Below are 9,966 nucleotides of genomic sequence, written 5' to 3'. Positions count from 1 at the left end.
GATTGCGTTGCTCATTTGCATCTTTCGATTGTGTGCCCGCATGCAGTGTTGTTTTTTATTACTGCTTGTGGTTGAAGTTGCGTTGATCGCAAAGCTCTTGATCGATTTTCGCATGCGCCGTCATTGCGTTGATCATCTATTCATTCCTGAATGATGGCCATAATGCAACGTAGATGCATTAATCTTTTTTTTTCTTGAGCCATGAGTGCATACGTTGACTTGATTTCCTGCAAAACAGACTTGAAATATTCCTTTCTACCATCGCAACGGTATCAGTGAGTGTATTGACGACAATTTATAATTCTTGTATTTCTTAGCTAATTTTCATACAATTGACACAACTTTCCTCTCTTTTAACCACAATATCTAAATAAAGTAGCATAAATAACTTGTATTTCTACAAGTTATCCGCCTACAAAGAGGCAAAGTTTCAATCGCAGTTCCAACTTCTTCGGGTTAGTCACAATCACATGTGTCAGATAGCCCCAAATCCTGAAGTTGCGTAAACTACCTTTACGGCCTCTCCACAACTCAAAAGATGTTTCAGAAACACTTTTCGAGGGAACGTTGTTCAGGATATAACATGCAGTCTCCACTATAAAACCCCAAAACGAGTCTGAAAGATGAGTATAACTCATCATACCTGAACCATTTCCAATAAGGTTCTGTTTCTCATTTCTGATACATGATTCTACTGAGGTATACCTAGAGTCGAGAGTTGGGAAGCAATCTCATGTTCTATCATATAGTTCTGGAATTGGAGGTCCATATACTCTCCACCACGATCAGATCGTAGTGTTTTTATCTTCTTACCTAACAAGTTTTCAACTTTAGCCTTATACTCCTTGAACTTGTCAAGGGCTTCAGACTTACGTTGCATTAGGTAGAGATACCTGTACCTTGAATAATCATCTATGAAAGAGATGAAATATTCATACCCACCTCGAGCTCTAACACTCATCAGACCACAAAGGTCAGAATGTACAAGCTCCAAGACTTCTTTGGCTCTGTAACCTTTTCCAGTAAAAGGTCGTTTGGTCATCTTGCCTCTGAGGCATGATTCACACGCCGGCAAGGAGTTTTCTTCTAAACTCTCTAGAAGTCCACTTTTCACCAACTGCTCAATCTTATTGAGGTTGATGTGACCTAACCTTAGATGCCAAAGATGGGTGTTTTCCTTAAGAGAAACCTTTGGTCTTTTAGCTGTTGTTGTCGTATTGAACATTTCAGTATTAAACAAGGCTTTTATGACTAATGACCTTATTACATATAGGTTACTTTCCATCGAACCAAAACCAATCTCCATTTCATTCTTGAAAATAAGCACTTTATTCTAAAAAAAGGAGACAGTATACCCTTGTTCAATGAGACAAGAAACCGAGATTAAGTTCCTCTTAATATGAGGAACTATGAAAACGTTATCCAATAATAGATAACGTTTCTTGTCAACAAATAACTTCAACTTACCTACAGCAATAGCTGAAACAACCTCACCAATACCAACTCTAAGAGTCATCTATCCCTATGGCAACGTTTGCCAGGAACTAAATCATTGGTAAGAGGAACTGACATGGTTAGTAGCACCCGAATCTAAGATCCAAATAGAATCATCATTCTCTACGAAACACATCTCCAAGACCAATAAGTTAGATTTACTGTCTTTCCTCCTCTTTTGGACAGTAGTGAGATCAGTATCAGAACAACTGACACTACTGGTTTTGTCATCCATCCCTTTGTACTCGCAAAGTAAGAACTGACGTTCAAACAAATCTTGCAACGAGTCCATGATCTCGCGTGCAATTACCATGTTCTCAATTCTTTTGGCCAAAACATCAGGCATGCTAGCCAAAATGTGAAGTCGGGCCAATGAATTAACCTTCATCCACAACTCATATGCATTGCGAACACTTCGCGATGCATCAAGGGTCGGGACTTGAGGACATTCTTCAACCATGACAAATTTGTGGTCGTTTTCCACGAAATACGTTTTACACGACTCTTTCCACTGTATGTAATCAATCATATTAAAAGCACTAAATGGAAATACTAACGAGTTGCTTAAAAAAAACACATTGATCTACATTAGGTTTTAAGCAAATACCCATTGAAAAAACACAACATCCAATAAGGTTTAGAAAAACTAACATGAACCTCGTGTGACATCTAGTTTTGCAATGACGCTTCAAAGGTTTAGGATAAAAGCCACTGAAGGGAGGTCAATTATCCCTCCTCTGAATTGAAAAGTTCTCAACCAGTCATTAATACCAGAAAAACTCTTATTTCTATAATGACTATCCATCATTGATTTGGTCAAGAGATCATTAACTTACTTAACAACCTCTTGTAAGTGTGACCTGCCATTTTAGAACCTAAAGATCTGCCTCAAGCAGCCAATGCGAAAGGAAAAAATCTGATTTGGGCAAAACCTAAAGCGACCCTATCCATTTCTAGAGTTCACCTTGAGCTTGACCAACTGCACAAAACCCATCTGAGGGGGACGCTTCTAAGGCGTCACGAGGGAGTATAGAATGATCTCATGGAGTGAACCAGTGATAGAGACCGTAGGACGTGTTGACACACATCCTTCACCCACTTACTATAAACACTCTCTCTATCCATCTTGATATTGACTCATGCAAACACCATCTGAAGGGGGATGCTCCCAAGGCACCATGAGGCCAATTATGAATCTCACGGTGTGAACATACAGGGAGAAATATGAGTGGAATCATTGACATATCAGATACATCTCTTCCTCCCACTAAGTATTTTATAACGTAGGGTTTAGTTTACTTAGAAAAAACACGGCTAAGAATTTTAACGAAGTGACTTTTTAGGTTTGCCCAAGAGTAATGTTTACCTTGGATAGTTAAACAACTTTTGATCATCATCCATTAAACTCTTTAACGAAGTCTTTGACCAATTGTCGTATGCTTGTAGAAAATCTATCTAATTCACCTTTCTAGGTAGGTTCCCAAGTAAGAGTGTTTCATTTCCGTCAGCTTAAGAACCCCAGCCTAGATAGAACCCGCCTTAGATAAAAAGGCCCCTTATAGATAGATTTAAAACAAATTTAATCTTTTATGCTAATCAATCTAATCCTATTAAATCGATTTTAAAAGATTAATCTAGGTTACTAATCTCATTAGAACCAGTTGAACTTAGGTCTATCCCAATCCAATTTTGAAAGCCTTTTAAAAACATGAGTTCACCCTAAGTCTGCATGCAACTTTTTCTTATCGATTTTAGTTCTAATTTCCTTTACAACACTTATAGCGGAAACAACCAAAACTACAATGCAAATCTAACACATACAAAGCATTCATAACGATTATAAACAGCCTAAGTGTCATGCTCAATGCATTGTTCATTCATTGTTATTTTTTTACATAACTCTTATACAGACAAGCAACGAATCACGCTAAATATGCTTCCATTCACCCTTATACTATAACGCTTACAATAAAAGGATGATGCATGAATATGCTTACTACATGTAAATATCACTCTTATATTTTCATGATGTATATGCATGCTTTCACGTAATTTCTTCATGCTAGATTATAACATTTGTAATACATGATGCATGAAAAATTGGACAACCTAAGGTGGGATTAAAATCTATATGTCAAACACTTTGCCATATAAACCATACATCACATGTATAATAAATAAATGTTGATGAATTGGGTAAAATTACTTCAAATACTCAAGAGAAACAAGCTAACTATTGCAAAACAAGGAGTCACCAGTTCAAACTGGCAAACTGGGTCTTGAACCATTCGGGCAAAGCAATGTGTCTCCACTCATCGTGCACCAAACACCCCATGATTGTCTATAGGAAAGAACAAACGCTTTGTCTATCATTTACCTACGCTTCCCGAGCTAAATGATCGTTTAACAATGATTGTGTACCTTTTACAATGCATTGAAGCATGAGGTACGCGATCGTCTAGCGTGCTCCACATAACGCAAGTCTTATACAATCGTCTAAACGATAACGATGCGGCAAAGCACTATCATCTGAATGATCGTTGAGCGAGCGCCTTCATATCGCATACTATATAATCCTGTAGTCAGTGACTATGCGATGAGCATGCTAACTACACGATCGTTTAGCACGCGCCTTTTTCTAAATGATAAGCATCATATGCTCCCACTACAATCATCTACCTCCAACGTCTACACGATCAGGCAACCAATGCTACGTGATAGAGTAAACGATTTACCCCATCGTTTAGTAAATATTACATGATTGTATAGAAAAATCTACACGATCGTTTAGATAAATTCCAATGATCGTTTACCTGAGGCTACACAACACGACCAACTTTTGGTCTTCTTCTTCACTGAGAACTATATCTCCATGCTTCGAAACTTCATCACAAATAACTCGACTTACTCAAACTCTTTGAATTACAGACTCGATTGCATGTTAATTACGCCCAAAAACACAGGGGCCCTTACAAATTAACACTTTGTAATTGAAAGAAAACTTTAAACAGAGACAATTAAACCCGTAAATATTCATCAACGCGATCCACAAAAGCATTTAACAATTAAACACGCAGAAAACCCACCACGACTGTAAAAGAAGTTCAAAACAGAAGTGAAATGTGGAATATCAGAACAACCTGGCTTTGATACCAATTAAAGGAAATCAGACATGAGGATTTCCATGAACAGCGGAAGGATCTTTCCAAATTTCAATCATATATGAAATACACAATTACAGTTACAAAAGGAAACAACATGCTATGTACAAAACAGAAATTACAGCATGCTTTACTAAACGATCAAGGGAAGAATTCACATACCTTTGAAGACTAATCTTCAAGATCCCTCGATCACGAACGCTCGCACAATCAGCAACACTGCAACACTCGAACGCTCGTACAACACGACGCTATACTGCACGATCATAGTGAACTCGAACAAAGCGATCACCAAGGTCACGAACACTTCGAACACCACAAACGGCCTCCACAGAACCTCGACTGTGTCGAGTTGAGCATGACACCAACAAAAAGGTTACCTTCATATTCTCAGTGTGAGAATCTAGGGTGAGGGCTCTGTGTGGACTTTGTTAGAGGATGAGACTGGAGGAGAGCAATCGTGTAAACGATTATGCAAAAGGGAGATGATAAAGCCTATCGTATAGGTTGATGCCCAATCGTTTCTTAAAAGCTATGTGATATTTTAGCTAATTTTCAAGCTGAGTGTCTATCGTGTAGGAACACTCCACGATCGTCTAGTCTCTCCAAGCTGTCGTTTAGTAAATCTAATTTACTTGAAAACTATTCCTTTTATCTCACGATTACCATGAAACCACCAATAACCTCCCACTCAATTGGTCATTAGAGAAAAAGAGATAATTATCTAATAATTAATATTATTATGAATGTAAATGATAACCAACTTATCATACTATATTTATAACCTATAGTTTTAATATTTCATCTCATGAAACATACAAACCATATCTCTTTCTCTATTTCAAGGCACTTAATGTAAATCTCATTTACATTAACCCTCCACTCAATATATCTCATACACCGTACTGATCATATCATTTATAATTGAATTACCTCTTGTCAATTTAAACAATTCAAATCAACAATAAGAACTAATTCTCAACTTGAATCCATTGAGCTACCAAGGGGACCTTATGAACCTGTAGCTCGAAGCTTCAACGGTACGTGAATAACTGACTAAACTCTTTAGTCACGAGATCCACCATCCGTTAACTGCCAGGCACTCGACGAAAGGCCAACAACTAAATTTTCCTTACTACATGTGTCCATCTTAACCAATCAACAATGCGACAACCCTTTACAGATCGCTCGTAAGTACAGCTCGGCCAATAATCGTTATGCCCTTGTAGTTACATCTGACTCCTTAAGTACTATTGATCCCTCTAATGAACATAAGTTATAGTCATACTATGACTGAGTCCTCTCTTCTAAAGAGAAGTTGTGGCCTCTATGTTCAAGCCCCAAAATCAGCCCTTAAGAGAGCAATCTATCTACTTACCGCTGCTTCGGGGAAGGACTGAATTCCAACTTGTGTAACTGAGTTCCCAGCTCCCAGATCAGACAAGTCCCCAAAAAAGTAGGCATATTGAGTTGACAATTTGGCCACTCTCACCCATACTAATCAAAGGACCGTCCTCAAAGCCAGGAGTTCCCAAAACACTCAGGATTGAGGTCATGTCACCTATTATCGTTTAGGTGAGATCTAATTCTCTAGTATCAATGGTGTTATATACAGAGACGAATCATCTCGTGGTCCGGTCTTATACAAACTCTTTGTATAGGACACTCCCGCTCGCATGTCTCCACATGAATGGTCAGGATCTGCCATCTGTAATAGTTTACAAAACTTGCAAACCTCTACAAAGCGGGTCGTATCCATAGTATCACCAGGATCAGGAATCCCTCCTTAATCCTTATACTATAGACCTATTTAGGTTATCACTTAAGGCATGATCCACTTATATATCGCATATACATGCTTTAGTTTACATAAGATAACCATGGATCTTTGTTTTTTGGATATGAGTAAATGCCAGAATAAATAACATTTATTTTATTCATAAACAATGTGTATAATTACAAACAATGAGACTTCGGGAGAATTAGGATACCAATCCCAACAATATCATGTATAACATATAACCTATAGTTTAATATTGTATCAAATACAATATAACCTATAGTTTTAATTCTCTCATTGATGCATGGCATTTAATATAATTCCCATTTATACTAAATTTAATTATATGAATCCAATTCAACAATTAATATTTGAATCATATTCAAATATTTATTTCCTTTCAAATAAACTTTATATTATAATGTATCAAATACATTATATTAATCATATCATATATAGTTAAGTTAAATTAATTATATCACATATATTTAATTCCCTCAATTAATTTGAACAATTCAAATTCATCCAAAATTGATTCTCATAAATTCTTGTTGAGCTACAGAGGAGACCTTATGAACCTGTATATTGAAGCTCCAATGGTACTTGAATAATTAATTAAACTCCTTTAATTAGTTTAATTAATTATTCAACATCCATCAACTGTCAATAACTTTATTAAAGACCGACAACTACATTCTTCGTACTGCAGATATATTTCGGTATCCATTGGATATAACTAGTCAACATTGTGATGACCCTTCACAAATTGCTCGTAAGTACAACTGAACCAAAATAACCGTTTTGCCCCTATAGTTACATCTAACTTCTTAAGTATCACTGATCCCTCTAATGAACAAAAAGTCATAGTGCAATTATGACCAAAATCCCTATCGGGCTAAGAGAGGGTGTGCCGCCACATTATTCAAGCCCCAAAATCAGCCTTTAAGGGAGCAATTTATCTATTTATCCAGACGTTAGGGAAGGAGTGGATTCTGTCTTGTGTAGCTGTGTTCCTAGCTTCTCAATCTGACGATTCCTCAAAATGGTAGGCTTATTGAGGATCTGACCACTCTCACCCATAGAAATCAAAAGATCACCTTCATAGGTAGGAGTTCACAGCTCACTCAAGATTCAGGTCATGTCACCTACGGTCATCCTGGTGAAATGTAAATCTCTATTATTAATGGCTTATATAATGAGACTAATCATTTCGTGCTCCGATCTTATACAAACCCCTTTATATAGAATAGCCCCACTCATATGTCTCCACATGAATAATCAAAATCATATCATTTGTAGCACTTTACAACAATTCTAATATCTACAAAGTGGGTCGTATTCGTAGTGTCACTAGGATAAAGTACCCAGCCTTATCCATCTACTATAGACCATTTAAGTTATCACTTAAACATAATCCACCTGTATTTCTCTACATACATGTTTAAGCTACAAAAGAGAACTTTGGATGTTAGTTTATCGGTTTGAGGGTTAATGCTACTAAATATCGAATAAAACATCTCTTGTTTTATTAAATAAATAAAATTGTTTGTACATTACAATTATAAACTACAGAACCCATGAGATTTAGGTCATCTACCCCAACAACAGGTGCATCACAAGTTGGGTGTACTGATGTCTATCCTTCATTCTCAACAAGATCTTCAATGGTTGGGTGACGTTCACCCCTTCTACCAGTTCTTCCTCCTCGACCACCCCTTCTTGTACTTTGACGTGGCTGCATTTCCTAACATTCACGATCGATCTCTTTTCAATTCTCAGTGAAGGAAGAAATCTAATATTTCCTTTAAGAAAATAGACAAGGTCATGTACATAAAGTTTTAGAACATCTTAATAAGAGACATACTTGGTGAGGACAAAGGATCCATAAATGGCCATAAGAGACTCATAACCTAAACTTACATCGTAAGTCAGTCTACAAAACCTAAAACTTAGACTCCGTTATCAACTATAACGGTTCGACTTGTTGAGATGTCTAACATGGGTCGTTACCTCATAATTAAACGTTTAAAACCCAAACAATTGACTATTGAGGAAGAATTTATTAAATGAGTAAACACGATTTCCAAAACAATTTATAAAAAATAAAAAAAATAAAATAAAACCTTTGTTCGAGGTTTCCTAAAAACATTTATGAAAAATAACAAACAAAACATAAAAATTTTCTATCTAACATTGAGTTCTTAATCAGAACTTTTAAGCAATTTGAAAGCATAAACTTAGCAGAAGTGATTTTCTTATCCCATATGATATGGTCATTGGTCTCGTTTGTCACTTGCCGGTCTATTCCTGTCTTTACCTGAAAAACATGAAATAAGAAAGGATGAGTATGAAATACTCAGTAACTGACCCACTTTTGAGCCCTTAAGGTAAACATGTTAAACTTCCTATCTAGGCATTAGTGTATATCATATAACATTTCAGTTGTGGTGATCCCAAAGGATCACAAACCGGTCGTAAACGTGATTCCAAAGAAACACATATATCAGTCATAAGTGTGAACGTGAAGGAACACATATCAGTTGTAGGTGTGATCTTGAGGGAGCATATATCAGTCGTAGGTGTGAACCCGAAGGTACACAAAATAATCATAGGTGTGAATTCGAAGGAACACATATTAGTCATAGGTACAATCTCAAGGGTGATAGGAAAAACATGCATAAAGCAAAAGCAAACAGAATCAATAAGCACTCTAATTACACGTAATTTGAGTTACAAAAGGACAATGAAACAATTTTCATAAAAAGAGAGTTTCATATGATGTATACCTTTTAAGAATCCCTTTTGATCATTGTTGTACTCTACGAATTTGACCTTCAAATCACTAGTAGACCACCAAGAGGAGCTTCTTTACTATCCTCGGCCTTGGATTGAGTGGTGGAAACTCAAGATTGAGTAGTATGGGAGTTGGGTTTGGAAAGGGTTGAGAGAATTTCAGAAATTCTCAGCAAAAAATTAATTGCCTGACTTCATAATTATGAAAAATAAAGTATTTAACAATTTTAAACATGTAAGCACTCATACATTTAGCCAATTGACACATTAATTAGCACTAAGTGAGTGGGCAAGGTGTCAAAAAATGGAAAACTCTATTACCAACATCAAATGTTGGATTTTCCCACTTTCAAAATCATTTTTCAAATTAAATTTAATTTGATGTAATTAAATTAAAATAAAATTAATTTTTCTAAAAGATGAATTTTCTAAATTTGAATTTCGATTTAATTTAGATAAATCATTTAATAAATTAATTAAATAATAATTTAATATCAAATATTAAATTAATAAAACACCTAATTTAAACATGAATCATATTCATGTAATCAATACATAAATAATTATTTAAATATTTTAAACTCTTCAATTTACGTTTAATTTCGATAAATTTAAACATTTAAATATTTTAAACTCTTCAATTTACGTTTAATTTCGATAAATTTAAACGTTTAATTATATTGAATATAATTATCTAAACTCTAAAATTGAATTTGAACATTTCAAATTCAAAACCCT

The 9,966-nt window shown here is 35.6% G+C and overlaps 1 long non-coding RNA gene across 1 annotated transcript; it reads right to left on the bottom strand.

Moving 5' to 3' along the window:
* Positions 1 to 7,941: 7,941 nt before the first annotated feature.
* Positions 7,942 to 9,572, bottom strand: LOC150036205 (uncharacterized). Its single transcript, XR_016529807.1, has 2 exons — positions 9,222 to 9,572; positions 7,942 to 8,752 (listed from the first exon to the last, which is right to left on the bottom strand). It is a non-coding gene; the product is annotated as an uncharacterized LOC150036205 (long non-coding RNA).
* Positions 9,573 to 9,966: the final 394 nt, after the last annotated feature.

Source organism: Benincasa hispida, chromosome 5, assembly GCF_027475165.1.
Source record: "Benincasa hispida cultivar pf3 chromosome 5, pf3_genome.v1.1, whole genome shotgun sequence".
Lineage (NCBI taxonomy): Eukaryota > Viridiplantae > Streptophyta > Magnoliopsida > Cucurbitales > Cucurbitaceae > Benincasa > Benincasa hispida.
This window is presented reverse-complemented; position numbering and strand designations above follow the sequence as displayed.